Source organism: Ambystoma mexicanum, chromosome 6q (assembly GCF_040938575.1).
Source record: "Ambystoma mexicanum isolate Mex_15411 chromosome 6q, UKY_AmexF1_1, whole genome shotgun sequence".
Classification (NCBI taxonomy): Eukaryota; Metazoa; Chordata; class Amphibia; order Caudata; family Ambystomatidae; genus Ambystoma; species Ambystoma mexicanum.
The window spans coordinates 77,151,148-77,172,758 of NC_090937.1; the positions used below are offsets into that span (position 1 = coordinate 77,151,148).

The following is a 21,611-nucleotide window of genomic DNA, read 5'->3' on the forward strand; positions in this document are numbered from 1 at the left end:
GTGACGGAGATGAGGCTGACCGGTTTCGCCTGGGTATCCTTCTCCTGAATCCAGGAGGCTGTGCAGTGCAACTACAATTTAGGCGTGTGTACTATCATGCCGAAGTCACTGCTCTGCTGAGAAAACGCCCCATGGGCCTCTGATGGCTGGGATCTTGTCCTTTGAGGGGGTGGGGGAATTCTCTCTGAGCTCGTATCCCAGATGAGGCCCAGGAACGTTACAGTCAGCCTGGGCTCCAGCTGCGACTTCTTGAGATGGATGGGAAATCCCAACTCGTGTAGTGGAAGCATAAGGGCGGAGGCGGTGTGGCGGACTGCCTCTGGAGACCTTGTCCTGATGAGCCAGTCTAGGCATGGATAAGCATGGTGACCCTGGCCCCAAGTAGGGCTGCCACGTGTTCCTCCAACCTGTACAGACCCTAGTGTCCGAATTGAGGCCAAAGGGTAGAAACTTGCATAGGAAATGGAAGCCCATAACCCTGGCTTATGAAAGGACCAATGGGGCTGCAGATCGGTACGTAAAGGTAAGCATCCTTCAGATCCAGCGAGCACATCCAGTCTCCTGTGCATAATATCTCTGCAATATGCGCTGGGGTAACCAATGTATAGTTAAAATCAGTGAACAGGAGCCCAGACCACGCTGAGGCTGCAAATTCTTCCACTGCCTGCCTCTCTTCATGCGAGCGAATGTCCACCCACAGAGTTACTGTCCCAATCTTTGAGAGAGGAGGGGAGGAGAGGAGAGAGGTGAAGGAGGGATTGGTAGGCGGTAGCCCGAGGACACTGCAGGGAGGATCGAAGGGTCTGCGAACCTTGTGCACAAGCATGGGCGTGCGTCTGGCTATATGCGTTAGGGGCGGCCTTAGTGAGGAGGTATAAGTATTCAGCAGTCTGGGGACTGTTCATCTTATCAAGTTCCTAATCTATAGTGGAACGGAAACGGGCCCCGCCCCAAAGGGAAGGTGCAGTATGCATTCCTGGGCGTCCGGGTTGAATTTGGTCGCCCGTAGCCTGGCAGTCATCCTCCTGCCAGTAGCGGTGCAAATGGCATGGCCTGAGGTGTCAATATGCACCATGGTGGACTCCATTTTGCCCTGTGCAACTAATTTTGGCCTCTGCCAGCCCTAGCTTGAAGCGTGCCTGGCGCTGCACTGGAAGTGGCCAAGGAGTGTGGCTTTGAGAGTGCCGACAGCAAGAGGGGGGCCCCCTCCAGCCGCCTAAACTTGGCATTGAGGCACCTGTTGGTAGGATGAGCAGAATGGGGTTTAAGCTGTGACGTGTTGTTGGTACAGGCATGGGCAGTTGGGGCTGCGCAGGAGCCGGAGGCGCTGGAACCAAGGGCAGAGTGGCCATGGGTGCTAGCGACAGAACCGGAGGAAGAATGTCCCTGATCACCTCAATGATGAGGATACCCATCTGCGGAGACCTAATGAAAGTCAAGTCTTTCCAAGAAAACCCATCTTAACAGGCCGGTGGAGCGCTTGGAGGTGCGGGTCCTTGAGGGTGCTGCAGCTTGAACCCACTCTGCCTTCTGTCTGCGGGGTATATCAGCCCTGCCACGATGAAGGGTATGCTGTAGGCCCCGTACTTAGTGAAGATCAGTCCCACCTGGAAACTCGTGCCCCTACCTGTTCCCCAAAGGGGGATGGTGTCAGACGAGCCACAATTTTATCTGCCCGGCGGCCATCTTGTCGGGCTGCATACTGCATGCCTCTGTAGGGGGGCTTGCCGCGTTGGGCCCGGTCTCTTACAAGAGTCCTGGCGGTGGAGGGTGAGGCCTAACCTGCACCTCAGGACGGGGCTTGGTAGGCTGATTGCCTTCGCCCATGTTGCCGGTAGTACTGCATACAGGAGCCCTCTCAGACCTCTGTCTGGTACTAGGGCGGAGCCCTTCAGGCCTACCCCTGGTAATAGAACCTTGCGGCCCCTTCGCTTAGTCACCAGTAGGATCTCGCAACCCCTTGGCCCTTGGATGGAGACAACATTGATGAGCCTGTGGTGCGGACAGGCGCCCACTCGCACATCTGTCCGGTACTGGGCCTAGCCCTTCGGGTGTAGACCCGGTAATTGAACCTTGTGGCTCCTCTGAGCAGTGCCCGGTAGGATCTCCGGAACCCTCGGCTTAATGGCGGGTAGCTGTAGCAGCCTTCGTACCTACCCTGGTACCAGGACCTGAAAGGTACTGAAAGGTCCTGGTACCAGGGTACATTTTTACATTTCCTGGCGAAGCAGTCGCTTTTGCGGGGTCCCTGGTGCGTACAGGCGCCCCCTCGGACATCTGTCTGGTACTAGGACACAGCACCTCGGGCGAAGACCCGGTAATAGAACACTGAGGCCCCTCAGTGCAGTGTCTGGTAGGATCTCACGACTCCTCGGCCTGACGGCTGGTAGCTGTAGTAGCCTTGGTACCAGGACCTGAAAGGTCCCTCCCGCTCCTACGCTTCCTGGTGAAGGAGTTGCTTTTGCAGGGTCTGTGGTGCGTACAGGCACCCCCTCGGACATCTGTCCGATACTAGGGCAGAGCCCCTTGGGCGAAGACCCGGTAATAGAACACTGAGGCCCCTCAGTGCAGTGTCCGGTAGGATCTGGCGACCCCTCGGCCTGACGGCCGGTAGCTGTAGCAGCTTCGGTACCTGCACTGGAACCAGGACCTGAAAGGTCCCTCCCGCTCCTACACTTCCTTTGGATGGAGTCGCTCTTGCGGGGTATGTGATGCGTACAGGTGCCCCATCTGACAACTGTACGATACTAGGGCATAGCCCCTCAAGCGTAGATGCCCCCTCAGCGCAGTGTCCGGTAGGATCTCACGACTACTCGGCCTGACGGCTGGTAGCTGTCGTAGCCTTGGTACCAGGACCTGAAAGGTCCCTCCTGCTCCTACGCTTCCTGATGAAGGAGTTGCTTTTGCAGGGTACGTGGTGTGTACAGGCGCCCCCCCTTGGACATCTGTCTAATACTAGGGCATAGCCCTTCAGGTGTAACCCCGGTAATAGAACCTTGCACCCCTTCAGCGCAGTGTCCGGTAGGATCTGGCGACCCCTCAGCCTGACAGCCGGTAGCTGCAGCAGCCTCAGTACCTGCACTGGTACTAGGACCTGAAAGGTCCCTCCCACTTTTGCGCCTCCTGGGGGAGGAGTCGCCCTTGCAAGGAGCGTGGTGCGTACAGGCGCCCCCTCGGACCTCTGTCCGGTACAAGGGTGTGGACCCGGTAATAGAGCCTTGATGTCCTTCAGCGCAGTCCTCGAGAGGATCTAGGGACCCCTCGGCGTGGCGGCCGGTAGCTGTAGTAGCCTCGGTACCTGCACTTGCACAAGAACCTGAAAGGTCCTTCCCACTCTAGGTGCAGATGAAAAACAGTGCCCCTACCTTGGGCCTGGACTTGTCCTGACGAATTCCTTCCTAATACACTGTGTATGTTTTGTGACAATGCTTTTGTATGTTGTTTTTAAGATTTATTGAAGATTCTAATTGTGTTTAATAACATTACATGTATTAACATCTACTGTTGGAAACCCTTACTCAGTACCTATTTGGTACATGGACTGAGTAGTCCTTTTACAGGAGAGGTATTTGAAGTGAAACACAGGTTCCTTGGTCTGAGAGTGTCCATTGCTTGTTGTAGGGCTGTGTCATTTAATTGCTCTTGGCCTCTTATTGTATTTTTGTATTGGTAGTGCCTGTGTACCATCCCAAATGGGTATTTGCTGATTTAGAGAATCTAAGAGTTTGTATTTTGGAGTGTATTTGTGTGTTACTATTATATTGCCCCCTCTGAAGAAGGCTTACTCAAACTGACTGTTAAGTAAATTAATAATTGTTTAATCAAGAAACCTTGTGTCTAAGAGTTTATTTGAATACTGGTCACTGTGAATCTCTGTGTAACTCCCCTACAGCTCACATTGACCCCTCTTGAGATAAGCCTGGCTGCTCAATCACGTTACTAACCTGTGTAGTACGGACTCATATCAAAGGTTGGGTTACTATTGCCAGGTCGTAAGAGGGTTATTGTAGTGCACCCAATGGGTACTGCATACAATCTTGTCTAACAGGGTTTACCCGTGCCTTGTCTGATGATAGGGAGAATTCTCATTCAATAGCTAATTTCCCTTACCCAGTGAGTCCTTCAGCAGCTTTGCTGGATTTCTGGGGTTAATTTTTTCCACTTGGTAAAAGTGTGAGCTTTTCCCCCACTCTTACTCATGTTTTGCCATGTGTATTTCATCTGTTTCTGTGATTGTGGGCTCTGGAATACACCACTTCAGTAGCCCCCTTCTTCTGTGCGTTACACAGCACCTTCAGTGCAGTGACACAGGGTTGTCTTTTAGACTTCCCACCAACTCCATTTCTGGGGCTTATTACTGTCCCCCTGAAAAGGGTAAAGCTGCCATTAAGTTTACCTCGTCATTTAACCACAGGTCCAGTACACCCAATCTTACATGGAGTACTGGAAATGGTTAATCCTAAGCCCTTTTTATTTCTGTACCTCGAAGAGCATTGTTTCGCTCTTTTAACATTTAGACTTGGCTGGTGGCAGTGGTATCTACCCTAACTTTTCTAGCGTGATTATAGTATATAAACGTGGTATTGTTGTAGGCTATTATATTATCCTCGAACTTAAACCCGCTTGACCAAAAACTTTTTCTTTTGGCTCTGGTCGTGTTTATTCGCCATTTCTTTTTGTTAAAGTCCTTCTTGCGTTTTACTTTGCGCGGCAAACCAGGTTTGCCTTCTTTGTTCACTGTCTTTTGGCAGGCTTCTGCCAAGAAGCCCTCCTCTAGGCGCCTGGGTGTCTAGGTGGGCTGAATGTGAAGGAGGGGTGTAGTCACACCCTGCACAGGGTATCCTAGGAAACCCAAGTCGCACTTTGCCATGATTGGCTGAGGTGGTTGTCCGGGCTGGACAACCCCCCTGCTGCGTGATTTGACAGCCAGGCTGTGTGAATGGGGGATTTTCGCAAAATAGGAAGGACTCTTGGGCTAGAAGTCAGAGTCGCCAATGAAACTACAAGGAACCGAAGAGAAGTGGAGAAGAAGTCAGCTGCTGCAACTATCCCGTCCAGGTGAAACCCTGCTGCAGTCCTGAGCTATCTACCCCTCAACGACCAGAGAAGATCGAGTCCGGAGTCTTCTTCCCTTGAGCCTGGTGGGGATAACCAACTCATATTCAAGAGCCAGAGGATCCTCTTTGTGGTCGAAATCGCTGCACCCTGCTGTAGTGGTCCAGATAGCCATCTGAAGAGCCTCTCCTGTTTTTAAGGAGCGCACCTTTTATTCACTGTCGCTGCTGCCGGCTTCAGCCCTGTGTGGTGCAGACCCCTGCAGACGTCCTTCTTGCCAAAGCTTCAGGAACCGTGGGTCTGCAGGAAACTACCAGAAACAACTGCTGTGCTACCAGCTTCTTCATTGAATAAGGTACTGTGTTCTGCATGAGGAATTCGGGTGAATCCATTTTCCTCCTCCTACAAGGCTTGCCCTTACCTTCCCTTATTCTTATAACTTTTGCTTCCTCCATTGACAATATCCAAGTACTCCTGGCTAGGTTGAATCATGAACTGTCCGACTGTGTGATCCTCGACAACAGGAACCGTTTCCACTTGACACTGGCTCCGGCCTATTGACTCTTGAATTTCTGTCCATGAGTGTTCTCTGAGTCTGTCTGCCTTACAAAAGTATTGCCTATGATTTTTGCCCCCAACTCTCTCTCTCTCTGGGTATCTCAGGTGCTAAGTGTGTTTTGCTCCGGTAACATTTCTTGCCGCGGATACGCGTTTATTTATTAAGACCGAAATGTCTTTACTGTCAAAAAGTGATCGCATATGTATTCCCGGTAACGTCTTTTGTTTCACAACACCAGTCCGTTAAAACATAGGTTTTACCTACCTACCTTGAGTTATACCGTACAAAGTGAATTGGTTAGTTGTAGTGTATTTTACATGTGGTTTTGCATTAATAGAAGTGTTGTGTTTATAACAGATGGTTTAAAAATAAATGCACTTCTATTTTTTACCTGAAACCTTGAGTCAGTGTTTGCTTGAGTCACAGCAATTGTGGTCCTTTTGTGTAATCTCTGCTACTGCTCATATACTCTTGAGATAAGCCTGGCTGCTCCGCTACGGCTACCACTTTAACATAGTAGTACAGGCTTGTGTTAGGGAGAATTCTCTCTTTAGGCTCAATTTCCTAACCTTGCGAGTCCCCCAGCGGCTTTGCTGGATTTCTGGAGTTTGTTTTTTTTCTCCTGCCAAGAGTGAGACTCTTTTGCTCCCACTCTTGGACATGATATATGGTGTTCCTTTGACTGTTAATGTGTTTAATGGGCTATGGGGTCCTTTATTCCATAGGGTCTCATGTGTTTTTACTATGTGTGTTACACAGCACCCTCCGTGCAGTAACACAGGGGTGTCTTAGTGACATCCCACCATAGACTCCATACCCTGGGACTGACTCCCGTCTCCCAGGGCATGTAAAGTCACTATTGGCTTTATTAGTCCCAAATTATTAACAGAAACCAGTACAAACCATCATATTGTGGACATACTGGTCAGGGCAATTCGATTCCCCCGGGGTCTGTTAGTCGAGGGGGCACGTCTCCGTCCCCCCTGATCGAGTTTTGGCTGGTGGCAGTGGAAACTACTTTTTATATTCGACCGCGAATATATCCCTTTGGGATTTTCCCATTGTTCGAGGCTACCAACTTTAATTATTTAATTCTCATAGCCTCGAACATACCGCCGTTTTATTTATTTAATATTAATTCACCGTTTCTTTTTTTTTACGCCAGGACTCGATTCTAAAATGGCGTTTGTGTTCTCTTCTGTGACTCCAACCGAAGTCGAGCCCTTTGCTCCACTTTTTGGCGGGCTTCTCCACAGAAGCCTCCAAAAGTGGTGCCACTCTGTCTGGGTACCACAGGCGGTGTGGGAGGGGGTTTAGGCACCCTGGACTGAGTTACCTGGTAACTAAAGTCGCACTCTTGTGTGATTGGCCCAAGTAGTGAGCAGGCCGGCTCACCACTTAGTATGTTTGATTGACAGCTAGGCTGAGTGAATGGGGGTGTGCTGCATAAAAGCAGGGCTTTGGGGACTGGAACTTCAGAAGTCGCCACAGGATCTGATAATCTGACGAGGGAGAAGCTGAGCCGACCTACCACGACAACACCACTGGTGGAGCCCTGTGGAACCGACTCACCACTTCCCGACGACAGAGAAGATCTCCCGGCTGGAGAGGCTTATTCCCCTGACTGGTGGGCACAACCAGTTTACCTTCTTCTCTTCGCATCCCAGGCCGTCTTGTGGTCGAATTGCCCGTGCCAAGCACCCCGACAACCGGATAGCCACTTACCACTGAACCGCAAATAAAAGGACCGCTCCTTTTACCTGAGAACTCCGCGGCTGGTTTCTTCCCTGGCAGTGCAACGGACTCCTGTCTTCCTCCCCGACGAGATCCTCTCTTCCCCCGGACGAAGCACCGACTTGCATCCGCTGCCAGGAACACCTACCCCCGCTGGATTATTCTCACCACTTTAAGGTACCGTGTCCGCCAGGCCTCCCTTTCTAAAGATTGCTACAAGGTAATAATAACCCCTTAACCTTTTGGACTGGGCTGGCCGCCTTGACCCTCTAACTGGTCCCTTTCTTTTGGTCCAACTCTTTTTGAACCTTTGCAAGACTCTTGTGCACTTCAACCGTGTGACCTTGGACACATTTCGTTCTGATCCTCTTAAAGTGGATCCGGCCTACTGAACTCTAACTTCACGGTTTTACTTGCCTCCCTCTCTTGTTTTGTTCTTATGAAAGCGTTGGGATCTGTTTCATATTATTCTCTGCTTTTCTCTCCCTTTTTAAAACGAATTATTAGAGTGCCATCTGCGTTAAGCGCTCACCGTTGTCTGAAAATAAGTGGGGCTTTACTTAAGACTTGTCTAATATTCTTCTAAGGGAGTGTATATCTTTTAGTGACCGTGTTTTTGAATTGCTTACTATTAGTGCCTGTGTGTTTTTCTAGATGTGGTTTTAAATAAATAATTATTTCTCTTTTACACCAAGCTCTGGTCAGTGTTTACTTGTTCTACTATGTTCTTTTGACCTATTGTGAATACTCTGTATACTGCCTAACTCTTCTTGAGGGAAGTCTGACTGCTCAGCCACAGCTACCAAGTGAATCTGTGTGGTACAGACTGCTACCAAGTGGGTTTACTGCCAAACACCTGTAGTCTTAAATCTTTTGCAGTGGTCCCAGAGGGAACTGCACAGGTTTCTGCCTAACAGCTTGTACCAAAGGTAAAACTTTTTTTACTATCTGTAGTCTTAATTGTGTGTCCCCAAGAGCACTGCACAGGATTCTGCCTAACAGATGATTTCAAAGGTTTTGAGGGCAGGTTGTACCCATGACCAATCCTTGCCATTTCCCAAAAAGGTTGCAATGAATGACATTAGATCCCACGCCCCCTTGGGACATTATCGGTAGAAACCCTAATTTCTTCGTTTTGAAGTGATTCTATTGCCTTGAAGCTAAAGAATATTTTGGCATCATCTGAACTTTCCAATAACTTCACAGCCCAGGGATAGGAGATTCTCCATCTATTCCCAGACCATATTTGCTACTATTTCTGTGTGAAAGTAGCTAACCATGCGCTGATTATTATGAATAGGCAACGAAATACTATCAATATCGTCTGTTGTAATAGACCTCAAAAAGGGGATCTTTTGAAAGATGGCCAATACTCTAGATCTATTAAGCCTAGTTTGTTTACCGGATGGATTCTTTGCAACCCAGCCTAAGATTTTTGAAGCACATCGATTCGACTGCCCCTACAATTACGGATTGTACAGATTCAGCAGCATCATCCTCCCAAACGGGTATAGCTGATTGAACACCTGTATAGCTGACATTGCCTCAAGGTTTTGAAGTAGGTTGTCGCTTACAGGAGTATTCGGCGATGGTACAGGTGCAGAGCCACCCCGTTTGCAGCAGTTCCGTAGCAGCCAGCATAGGCCACTGAATTCAGAGAAGTCTGTGAACCAGTTATCACACGAGCATGGGTAATACTCATGATATTACCAAAAGAGGTGATCTTAGTTTGCTTTGTTTGCAAACGATCAAAAGAACTTACCGCATGGTCCTTTGCTGATTGACCTAATGCTACATTCTGAAGGGCTTCTCTCCCCATTTCAAAGCACGAAGTCGATGCATGTTATTTTTCAGGGGTGTCAGTCAAAACATTTTGTCTGGCTATGCAAAAGGCATAGATGTAGCCAATGTATTCTCGACAACATCCGGTGTTAGGGAGAATTCTCATAAATACCCGATTTTCCTTATCCAATGAGTCCCTCAGCAGCTTTGCTGGATTTCTAGGATTTATTTTTTTCACCTGGAAGAGTGTGAGCCTTTTTCCCACTCTTACATGTGTTTTGCTGTGTGGGTTTTCACTTTTTGTGTGATCTTGAGCACTGGAGCCTTACCTAGTCCATGGCCCCCATATTTTTTCATGTGTGTTACACAGCACCTTCAGTGCAGTGACACAGGGTTGTCTTTGAGACTTCCAACTGACTCCATTTTCTGGGGCAGACTACTGTCCCCCAGGAAAGGTAAAGTTGCCATTAACTTTACTTTAGTCACTTTAAACTACAGACCCAGTACACCCCATCTTATGTGGAGTACTGGAAAGGGTTAATCCTTATCCCTTTTTGTCTGTGTCTCTTGGAGCCTTGTTTCGCTCCCTTTACATCAAGACTTGGCTGGTGGCAGTGGTAACTACGCAAACCTTTCTACCGTGGTTATCTTATATAACCATGGTAGTGTTTTAGGCTATTATATTAGCCTCGAACATAAACCCGCTTGACCCAATACATCTTATTTTTTCTCCGGCTGGGTTTATTCGCCATTTCTTTTTGTTAAAGTCTTTCTCGTGTTTTTCTCTGCGCGCCAAACCGGAGATGATTCCTTTGTTTGCTGTCTTTTCGTGGGCTTCTGCACAGAAGCCCTCCTTAAGGTGCCTGAAAGTCTAGGTATGCAGGATGTGAGGGAGGGGTCTTCGGACCGCTGCCATGGGTTCCTTTGGTAACCCAAGTTGCACTCCTGTTTGATTGGCTGAGGCGACTGTCCTTGCCAGGACAGCCACCCTGCTGTGTGATTGACATCCAGGCTGTATGAATGGCGGAAAACTGCATAAAAAGCAGGTCTCTGGGACTGGAAAGACAGAGTCGCCACTGGAACGTAAGAACCAATGAGGAGCTAACAGAAGAGGACCCCTACGACGACTGAACCGCCCGGTGAAGCCCTGCTGCAGGACCGAATCTTCAGAATCCGACGACAGAGAAGATCCTTCCCTTGAGCTGGTGGGACCAACCACTTCACCCAAACTGCAAGCCAGGATCCTTCCTATGGTCGAATTTGCTGTACAGAGCTACAGTGGGCCAGATAGCCAGGAAGGTCGGACCCTGCTTGGGTTTTAAGGAGCGCACCTTTTATTCATTGCTTTGCTCTGCTGCTAGTTTCTTCCCTGGGTGGCACAGGACCCTCCAGTCTTCCTACTTCGTGTCAGTCCGACAGTCGCTTCAGGAACCGTGAGCCTGCAGGAACCACCAGGAACGTCCGCCTCAGCTACAGCTCCCGCTCCGTTTTAAGGTACTGTGCAAATCCTGTTGTCCGTTACGTTCAACTGCGGGGAAAGTGTTTGAAATCTTTCTCCAATCCGAGGACTTGTCCTTCTCTTCTCTTTGAACTAACTTTTCTATCAACCAACCTCACCCGGAATCTGTGCCACAAACTTTACCACGAACTACCCTGAACTGTGTGATCTTGAGTAAAATACTTTTGACCCATTGACTTTGGCCCTAAGCCTTTTCTACCTGATTCTATCTCTGTAGTTCCTCTTGTTCAATTGCCCCGAGTACTTAAACTTTCCCCACCTTTTAAATTGCTGGAGTGCCATTTGACTCCCACTTCATTTTGTGAGCTTAACTTTCTGGAATTTAAGGGATGCGGTGTGGTGATTTAAGATTGTGATTTTTAACTTGCTTAGAATAGTGTAATGTTATACAACTGAAGAGTGAAATAAATGTATATTCTTTTACTTGAAAACCTTGAGTCAGTGTTTGCCTGAATCATAGTAATTGCTGTCCTTTGTGTAACTATTTGATACTGCTCCCTTACTCTTGAGATAAGTCTGGCTGCTCTGCTACTGCTACCACCTTAACTGTGTAGTACAGGCTTGTACCAAAAGTGAAATTGTACTGTCACTTGCAGTCTTAATTGTGTGCGGTGTTCCCAAAGGGTACTGCATATAATGCTGCCTAACAACTGGAACCCTTGCAGAGGTCCTAGATACAATCTCTACCTCTAGATCCTCTTGCAGATCTAAGTCAATCAGTTTATCTATCACTGTTATTTGACGTATAACTGGTAGATTAGAGTTCTGCAATTTCAGCCTAACGACCGGCATGTTTAATTTTTTTTTGGATGGTTCCGTTTGCTTTTGCCTTTTTTACCCATTGCAGTCGGCTGTCTGCGATGTGGATCTTTAAAACCTTTGTGGTTAGATGTTGTATCAGATACATCTCGTGATCATCCACATGGACAGTTTTCGGGCTGCGATTTTTCCTAGCAAACCGCTACCTCCACTAGTGCCGATGGGCCATCAGGTGTATCTAAAAGCTGTGATCATTCACAACATCACTACTAGAAACCAAAACCTGTGATGTATAAGTTACTGCATCCTTAGCTGTTGTTCCCTCAGGTAGGTCCTTGGACGTATCCTGCTGGATTTTCTACAGCGTAGAAAACTGTTTGAGAATTAGAGACACCTTGGCATCAAGGTTTATGAGTGTTTGGGTATTCTCCAGCAGAGAATCCATAACTTGTCCTGTTTGCTCGCTTTGGAGGACCATCCCCCTGATGAAACCTTGCAGAAATGCCATGTGGTTCGTCAGTTTGTTAAATGTGGTCTGCAGACCAGTTAGCACCCCGCCCAAATTGTCTTGCGTCTCAGCCAAAGTCTTAAGTGCAGATTTGATATCAATATATATACTAGATCTTGAGATGGAACGCCAGGGGGTGTCCTGGAGATAATAGGGTCTTGATTTATAGACAATTTGGATCCCTCCCTTGGTATTTGGGTCACGTTCCCATGAACACCATTTGTGGCACCATACTCTTGTCAACTCAACCTGGGCCTGATGCAAAGTTAAAAGACCCTCACTCTCTTTGTATGTGCTATGTGTATCAATAGTCACTGTAAGCTTCCCCATACTTCCCTTAGTCTTTTTGGATGATTTGTGCTGACCCTGGTCAAATACTATAGAATCATGGTGTGCACATAGCCTGTTACCATAGCCACAGGTTTTCCCCAAGTTATCCAAACATGTTCTAGTTGTGTGGGTCCTGGCCTCACTTGTCGGCCCTCCCAGGAGATTTCTTTTGTCAGACCCTAGGGGAGCAAAGGCTCCGAGCAATAGCCGAACGCCTCTTATTGTTCCTGAGTCCTCCAGAATAAAGGACATGTTCAGGTCTACAATGTCCCTCAAGAACTCCCTAGTTGCAGCTGCAGCTAAATGAAAAGAGATCTCCATAATAGAGCAATCCTGTTGCAAGCCATAGATCTCTCCCTTCCCCCTCACCAGAGAGTGGGAGGGCCAAAAGCCCCCCTGCATCTAGCTGTGGTTGAGGCCCAGGCCTGGAAAGAATATCCCCACACAAACTACCAAATACGAACAATTTGAGAGAGCAGAAAGTAGGAACAGAGGGGAAGCACGAAGATTGATGTTCCTTTCCCAAAACCATCAACAATCGGTTATTTGGGGTAGAAGATCTATTATCCTTGTTGACTGTCCAGAATGCTGGGGGGGGGGGGGGCGGGGGTAGAAGCATGGAATCTTACCACCTTCCTAGTAACCATGATAGGTGGTGCAGATAGACATTCCTGCAGACACACTGCATCTGGTAATCCCAGTTCAACCTCAATTTGTGTTTTCTCCAATATGGTCACAGTATTTTTAGACTAAAACAGAGGTCTCTTCGGTGCCTCCTCGTGCCCATTAGTTGTCAACATGTGGATTGCTTTTGGGGGGGGGGGGGGGTGGGAGGAGGGAAGGGGAGGGGACGCCCATCAACTTGAGGCTTTACCTACCTTGACCAAAACCACTCCACAAGTTCAGCATTCTCTTGATTTGGACCAGAATCTAAAAACTATAGGAAATAAAGCAGTAACATTCCTAAAGTCTGTGCCAAAAGGAGCAGTAGAACCAGATTTAATGTAGAGCAAAACAAGGTAGCCAATTGCAGTATAGAAGAGTAGCAACACAACAGAACCCACCGGCGGTGAAGTGATAGAGTTTGGTATTGACAAAGCCCCCACCCCCCAAAAAAGTATAGGCACAACACAAAGCAATCTTAGATCATAAGAACTTGTGTTCAAAGCCCCAGTGTCCACATACGCCAACTGGCGCCAAAGGCAAAAAATAAGGTTACAAATAATTGCAAAGAATGGTAGCATATGATCCGCATAGGGGAACCGCTGGTTGTAATAGATGATGAAAATACCCTCAGTCGCCTCTTAAGTTTGATTGTCCCTGGCACTAGTTAAGAAGTGCATTAGATGCGCTTGTGCAATAAAGTTCCACAGCTTCTTTTAAACCCCAAGACGGCTCAAAAGGTAGGCTGCCCACAGTTGCCGGCCTGAGTAAGTTAGCAGAATTATACAAAAAAAATGCAATTTATAAAACGCCCACAAGTGCCAACCAATATGCTTATCACATGAATAGACAAGAAAATATACAGAGGATAACGCCTTAAGCCCAACAGACGGGTGAGCTCAAAGGCACGAATGCCCACAGTCACTGCCCATGTGGTAGAGTAAATACTAAATCGCAAAAAGAGGTCACAGTAAGCATTAAAACATTTCAGAACGTCCTTCACATACTCATTTGACCGGGACAGTTCAGAGGCAATACTGCCCGCAGTCGCTGCCGTTATCAACAAGGAAAAAGAAAAAAGTGATTGGACTCGGCAGAGGAGGATGCAAAAGGAATCTAAATTGGATAATATGTCCTTCATCAGCTTCTCAGCCCGGGACAGCTCAAAGGCAGAAATGCCCGCAGTCGACGCACAAGTAGAAGTGAAAGTCAAAGTTCTGTGGGCACAAGTAGGTGGGGCGAGGACTGCGTGTCGCATGGTCCTTTTGAAGAACCAACAGAGTCTGCAGTCCAGTTTTTATTTATTTTTTAAGACAGTTGCTCAGTAGCAAGTGCTGAAAGTTACCGTCCACTCACTTGCTATGTAACTCACAGATACTGGAATTTCAGCATAGATGTTTTATCTTGTGGCAATAGGCATGCACGGACTGCACAGACTGCAGTTAAGCTCCAACTTGCCCAACTCCGCCCCAGGCATCCTATGCTGTTTTATACGGCAACTCCTCCTCAATTCAATAGAAATAAAGAAAACACTATCCAGACTGCAAACACTGAAGTTAACCTCCAACTCCGCTTTGCGGTCCTGGGCGGTTTTATACAGCAACTCCTCCTCAATTCAAAAGAAAGAAAGAAAACACTGCACAGACTGCAGTTAACCTCAAACTATGCAAGGCTCCAAAAACAGGGAAACATAAAAATCCAAATCAGATAAAACACACAATAGTGTGTGAAGAAAGGTCTCACTCACGCCAGAGTTAAAATTAAAAAGTATTAAGTCCAGCAAAAGAGCTTGGTGTCTCTAAGGTTGAAGGCAATTAGCACATAAATGAACATTCTCCATAACAAACAGCACCAGACTTTGCAGTGCAGAACCATTTAGGGTCAGGTCTAGAATGTTATTCCAAGATTTCATGCAGTTTCATGGAGTGGCGCCAAAGTTATAAGCCACCCAAAAACTGCATTTCACGAACACTAATTCAGAAATGGGCATTCGTGAACATCATAGCACTGTCCCCGAGCATCTGGACTGTTTGCCGAATTCAGAGATGAAAAAAAACAAGTTTCTGGGCATTTTATGGCCATATCCCAAACCATCGTCATCACCCCTCTGCACCCCAGATATTGTTTCATTAGTTTGAAGTGCAAAGTTGTGTTTTTTTTAATGTTTTTATCGCAATGTCCATGGACAACCAACATGGCGACTGTTTCTAAATATCTGAAGTAGCTCACGTTTTTCACCATCCCATCAGTGGGTGCGTCCGATATCCGCGAACATCACGCCAGGCCCAGATTGGTCCAGAGGGGTGTCAGCAGAGGGGTGTCAGCAGATCGAATAGGGAAGTGAGTCCGCAGACCCAGACACCACTAATTCTTTTTCACCTACTTTTTGACCGTTAAAAAAAAAGTACTGGATGGATTTAAACCACATTTACAAAAGCACTCTTTTGGGACCATACCGCTGCTCATGGCGCAAATACAGTGAAAATCCATCCAAAGGTTTGGGCTGTAGGCAATAACATTTGTTTTTCCATTGCATCTATGAGGATTTCCACATATTTTGGCAACCTGCTAAAACTCCCCCCCCACCCCTGCCAGTTTACGAAACCGCACCAAACTTCAGAGCATCATTCAGAGAGGGCAATACATTTGGTAAGAATTCCTACAGGGTGGGCGAAGTTATAAACTGCCCATGAAGTGCTCTTTGAGGAACCTAACCACAACTACAGGGCCGCTACCGCCGCCCCTTTAATATATGAAAAATTACCTTCATGGTGATTCAGGTTCTTAGTCCAGGCTCTCCCTTCTTCACAACTGGTAGGGAACGCCTGCATCCGCAGGCCGTCAAGGAAAGCTGGCTGCAAAAGAGAACTGTCACTTTAGAAAATGTGAAAGCGTAGGGCCTACGTCATGAGTGCGTCCCTCCGCTCGCCGGGCCCACACCTTACCCCTACGTCACCAACATTCCACGCCCATTTCCTGTGGTTCCGCTGATGGTGGAAGAATTTAAAGTATATGCTTACTATAGGGGATGGATGGGTGTGTGCTGTGAAGAAGGGAGAGCCTGGACTAAGAGAACCTGAATCACCATGAAGGTCATTTTTAATTTCTCCTTCGTCCTGGCACTCCCTCCTTCCCAACTGGTTGGGACCAGACTAAAAAGTCTTAGAATAAGTAAGGGTGGAGGAGACAGCATGTACGGAATTCAGGCAAACAATTTGCGGAGTACCTCTTGGTCGAATTTTAAATAATTTCTAGAGGATCTATCCATATCATAGTGCTTGCAAAAGACAAGAGGGGTAGCCCAGGTAGCAGCTCTACAGATTTCTACAATGGGAACATGCCTGGTGAAGGCTATGGGTGCTGCCTTGGTTCTTGTGGAATGATCCCGAAGTCTCGGCGGAATCGCAAGCGCTTTCATATCATAAGACTCGGAGATACAGGAGACAACTCATCTGGCGATGGAAGCTTTAGCCGATTTATTGCCTGGAGATGGATCACCGTAAGTAATGAAGAGCTGGTCTGCTTTGCTGAACGGTTTGGTCTTTTCTAGATAACATTTTTGAGTTCTTGCAACATTTAGGTTATGTAATCTCTCCTCGTCCGCGGAAGTCTGAGGCCTAGGAAGAAAAATAGGAAGACATTTCTTGATTCAAATGGAAACCACCTTTGGTAGAAAGGAGGGGAATGTACGGAGGACTACTTTATCCTTATGGAAAACTATACAAGGTTCCTTTGAGAGAGCTTGGAGCTCTCCAATCCTTTTAGCCAAAGTAATGGGTACTAAAAAGGCTGTTTCCTGGGTTATAAAATTCTAATTTGCATAATGCCGTAGGCTCGAATGATTTTTGCATTAGAGCTTACAAAACTACCTCGAGATTCCACTGAAGTGGAGGTTCACAAACAGGGGGATGTAAACGTAGAAGGCCAAAGATAAGTTCACTGTTTAGGTATGCTCCAATAGCCGATAGGTCGTGTTTGCAAGGGTTTATTTTGACACCTGAAGAAATTAGATGAGACATGATGGATATAGCATTATTAAAAGAAGCCTCTAGATGATTAAGGTAGTAGTCTAAGCACACCATAACCATTTGCAACAATATTGCTTCGTAGGAGAAGCTTTTCTGAAAGCTGACACGATGGTTAGATTTTGCTCTGACAATTGTAGTGGGAGACAGCTAGTTTTTCAGGAACAAGTTTGGCAATTGTAGGGAGTGATGAATAACCTTCTTAAGAGAAGCTTTTCTGGAAGCTGACATGATAGTTAGATTTTGCTCTGACAATTGTAGTAGGAGAAGGCTATTTTTTCAGGAACCAAGCTTTCAAGTTCAGCAATTGAGGGGAGGGATGATAAACCTGCCCTTTCTGTTGAGTCAACAGGTCCCTCAATGATGGCAGATCTAATTTGGAAGTCCCCGCTAATTCCAAGAGGTCTGGAAACCAAATCTGGCAAAGCCAGAACGGAGCTAAAAGAATTTTAGATTCTGTGACATTTTGAATTTGAGCAATGTTTTGTGCATCAATGGGAGAGGTGGAAACCTGTAAAGTGTTCGGTTCGACCAATCCAGGTGCATAGCATCTCCCAGGTACTAAAGACCCTGACCTTGCCTTGAAGCAAACCGAGGACAAAGAATTTTGCTGGTTGGTAAAGAGGTGTACTGATGGATGGCCCCACGTCTGAAATATTGTCTTTGCTACCGACAGTTTCAGCTCCCACTCATGCAGAGCCGACTGTAACCTGCTCAGTTTGTCTGCTAGTACATTCTTCTTTCCCTCCAGATGGGACGCCAACAAGAAAAAGTGATTTGGAATGGCCTAATACCAAATCTTCGCTGCAAGGAGACACAGGGTAAGGGAACACGTACCCCACTGCTTGTTAATATAGAACATTGCAGTGGTATTGTCAGCGAGAATTTTCACCACCTTTGCTTGAAGTAAGGTAAGACATTATTTTAGAGCGAGAAACATGGCTCTTAGCTCCAGGATATTCATGTGGCCCCTTTGTTCTTGAGAAGACCAAAGGCCATGTGCTGTTAGACGTAACAATGGGCTCCCCAACCGTACTCAGATGAGTCTGATGTAATAACTATTTGGTGAAGGCGAGGCTGAAAAGACCCGAATAACAGGTTCTCTGGGGAGATGAACCAGATTAGTGAGTCCTGAACTTGCTTTGGAATGTGAATATCCTAAGAATGCAACTATTGCTTCCGGTTGCTGGCAAGGTGCCACTGAACTGTCATATGGAGCCTTGCAAAGGGAATTAGGATTATACAAGAGGCCATTAGCCCCAAGAGCATTTGAGACCACCACGCTGTTAGAACCCGATGTGTTTGGAACTTCAAGATGACTTGTTGAATTGCTTCCACCCTTTCAAGGGAAGAGAAGGCTCTGTGTAGAGTAGTATATATAACTGCTCCTAGAAATTGGATCCTTTGCGAAGGGATGAGTTTGGATTTTGCCACATTTATGGAAAACCCTAGGTTGAAAAGAGTGTGGCATGTAAATTCCATCCTTTGAAGCAATTCCTCCGGAGACTGGGCCTTGAGATGCCAGTCGTCTGGGTAAGGATATAGATGTAGGAACAAGTTACTTACCTGTAACTGTTGTTCTCCAGCATGGGTCTGGCATGGATTCACATGCTCATGAATATTCCCCGTCGTCAGGCTGGGAATCCTCGGTAAAGAAAAAATCAGTATCAGTTTCGTTTCTGATCTGTCTTTCGTAGTAGTAACCAATCACTGATCTCTGCGTCATACTGACCACAGCCAATGACTGCCCTCTACCTAAGCCCCGCCTCTGGCAGCCATCTTCAGATTTTGGTAGCACGTGAAGTGGCAGTATGACCAAGTGAAGAGCCGCAGAGGGGTAGGCGGGATGGTTCGCATGTGAATCCATGCCAGACCCATGCTGGAGAAAAACAGTTACAGGTAAGTAACTTGTTCCTTCTCCAGCATGGGGTCTGGCATGGATTCACATGCTCATGAATAAAGAATACATAGCAGTACACACATACACAACCACGGGAGGTGGCAAAGGCTCAACATTAAGCATTACATCAAACTCAACATTAAGCAATTCTTACCTCCTCATCAGGCTCACCTTAGGCGAACAGGTTGCGCAGCACTGCTTGGCCGACCCTGGACTCCTCCCTGGAATCCCAATCGACGCAGTAGAATTTCGTGAAGGTGTGCGTCGACCTCCACGTAGCAGCCCTGCAGATGTCCAGCAAGGGCACACCAGATAGGAACGCCGTGGTAGCTGCGATCGCTCTGGTGGAATGGGCTCTCGGACGGCCAGGCAGCGGTCAGTTTGCCAACCGATGACAGTACATGATACAGCCGGAGGGCCATCTGGAAATGGAAGCCTTCGAGAGAGCCTTCCGCTGATTGACAGGTCCAAAGTTCACAAAGAGTTGTGACGTCTTCCGAAAACACTTTGTGCGGTCCACGTAGAACTTCAGCGATCTAGCCACATCCAGCGAGTGCAAAGTCCTTTCAGGCGGCGACGAAGGCGACCGGAAGAAAACAGGCAACACCAAGGGTTCATTGAGGTGGAAGTCCGACGGCACCTTGGGCATGAAGGAGGAGTGCGTCCTGAGCACTACCCTCGTGTCGTGAAAAGTCAAGTACGGGGCCTTGCAGGAAAGGGCCTGGATCTCTCCCACCCGTCGTGCGGAGGTGATGGCCACAAGAAACGCTGTTTTCCACGACAAGAACTTCAACGGAGCCGAGTGCAGAGGCTCGAACGGAGGTCCCATGAGCTTGGTCAGCACCACGTTGAGCTCCCACGCCAGGGCCGGAGCCTTCACCGGCGGGAACGATCTGAACAGTCCCTTCATGAACTCTTTCACCAGACGATGAGACCACAAAGACGTCCGACCCGTGGTTCTGGTGTATCGGGAGATTGCAGCAAGATGAATCTTGATGGACGCGTGGGCCAGTCCAGCCTTGGCCAGCGTCAGTAGGTACGGCAGTACTTGGGGAGCCGTAATCCGTAGAGGGTTAATCTTCTGTGCGTGGCACCAGACAGGGAACCTCTTCCTTTTGTGTCCATAGCATTCAAGAGTTGAGGACGCCCTGGCCTTTGCAAGAACCTCTCTGCAGTCGGCCGGTATGTCGTATCCTCCAAACTCTAACGCTGCAGGAGCCAGGCCTGCAAGCTCAGCGACTTCGGGTCGTGATGGAGGCTGGCGCCTCCTTCCCTGGAGAGAAGATCCACGTCCACTGGCAGCTTGATTGACGGGGACGCTGACAAGTCCAGAAGGTCCGGGAACCATATCTGCCTCGGCCACGCAGGTGCGACGAGGATCATCCTGCACCGTGACCTCTTGAGCTGGTTGATGAGCCGGATCAGCAATGGCAATGGAGGGAACGCTTATAGAAACAGGCCCTCCCAGGGGAACGAGAAAGCATCGCCCATGCTCCTCGGCTGGGGAAACCTGCTGGTGAACCTCCGGCACTTGGAGTTCGTCGCCGTCGCGAACAGATCGATCTGGGGTGTGCCCCACCGTCAGAAGAGGCGGTCCACTAGATCCTGTCGTAGTTCCCACTCATGGCACGAGCGCAGCTCTCTGCTGAGCGAGTCGGCGATGGTGTTTTTTATCCCTGCCAGATGAAACGGCACCAGAAACATCCCTTGGGCGACGGCCCAATGCCACAGATCCTGCACCTCCTTGGACAGGGCTAGGGACCTGGTTCCGCCCTGTTTCCTAATGTAGAACATGGTGGTGGTGTTGTCGGTGAAGATCCTCACCACCTTGCCCTTGAGGGACGGAAGAAAGGACCTGAGGGCCCAAAACACTGCACGGAGCTCCAGGAAGTTGATATGAAGGGACTTCTCCGTCGGAAGCCAAAGGCCTCTCGCGTGCAGATTTTCGGTGTGCGCTCCCCACCCTTCCAGGGAGGCATCCGTGGTCACTGCCTCCTGGTGGTCGGGGGTCTGGAAGTCCATGCCCGCCGTCAGATGCGCGCGGGTGCCCCACCACCGGATCGCTCGTCGGAAACTCTCGTTGAGTGCGATCCTCTCCTCGAAGCTGCCCGTCGTCTGGATCCAGCGCGCGTCCAGGAACTCCTGCAACGGGCGCATCCGGAGCCTGCACAGGCGGATGAGGTAAATGCAAGAAGACATCATTCCGAGGAGGGACTTGATGGACCTCACTCTGGCAGCGTCCGCAACCAGCATCCGCTGCACCTTGCCCAAGATGGCCCTCGTCCTTTCCTCCGACGGAGAGGCCAGAAGCGACACTGTGTCGAGCTTCGCACCCAGAAACAGTGCGTCTTGCGCGGGCACCAGGTGGGACTTGGCGTAGTTTATGGAGAATCCCAGGTCCGTGAGTAGTTGGACGGTCCTTGCCGTGTGCTCCACGGCGAGCTCCTTCGTCCTCGCTCGGATGAGCCAGTCATCCAGGTAGGGGTAGACGTGGATCCCCTCTCGGCGCAGCTGCGCCGCCACCGGTGCGAGGCACTTGGTGAACACCCTGGGTGCCGACCTCAATCCGAAGGGAAGGGCTCTGAACTGGTAGTGACGCCCTTGGACGACGAACCTGAGAAACTGTCGGTGTCCCTTTAGGATGGGAATATGGAAGTAGGCATCCTCCAAATCCAACGACGACAGGAAATCGCCCTCCTCCAGCTGACCCAGGACGTGTTGGAGGGTGACCATCCGGAACTTCTGTGCCTTGATGAATTTGTTCAGTCGTCGTAGGT

At 48.5% G+C, this 21,611-nt stretch overlaps 1 protein-coding gene across 5 annotated transcripts in view; it reads right to left on the minus strand.

Moving 5' to 3' along the window:
• CENPC (centromere protein C) overlaps window positions 1–21,611 on the minus strand; it is a 1,963,500-nt gene that overhangs the window by 994,640 nt on the left and 947,249 nt on the right. The window lies entirely within an intron of this gene.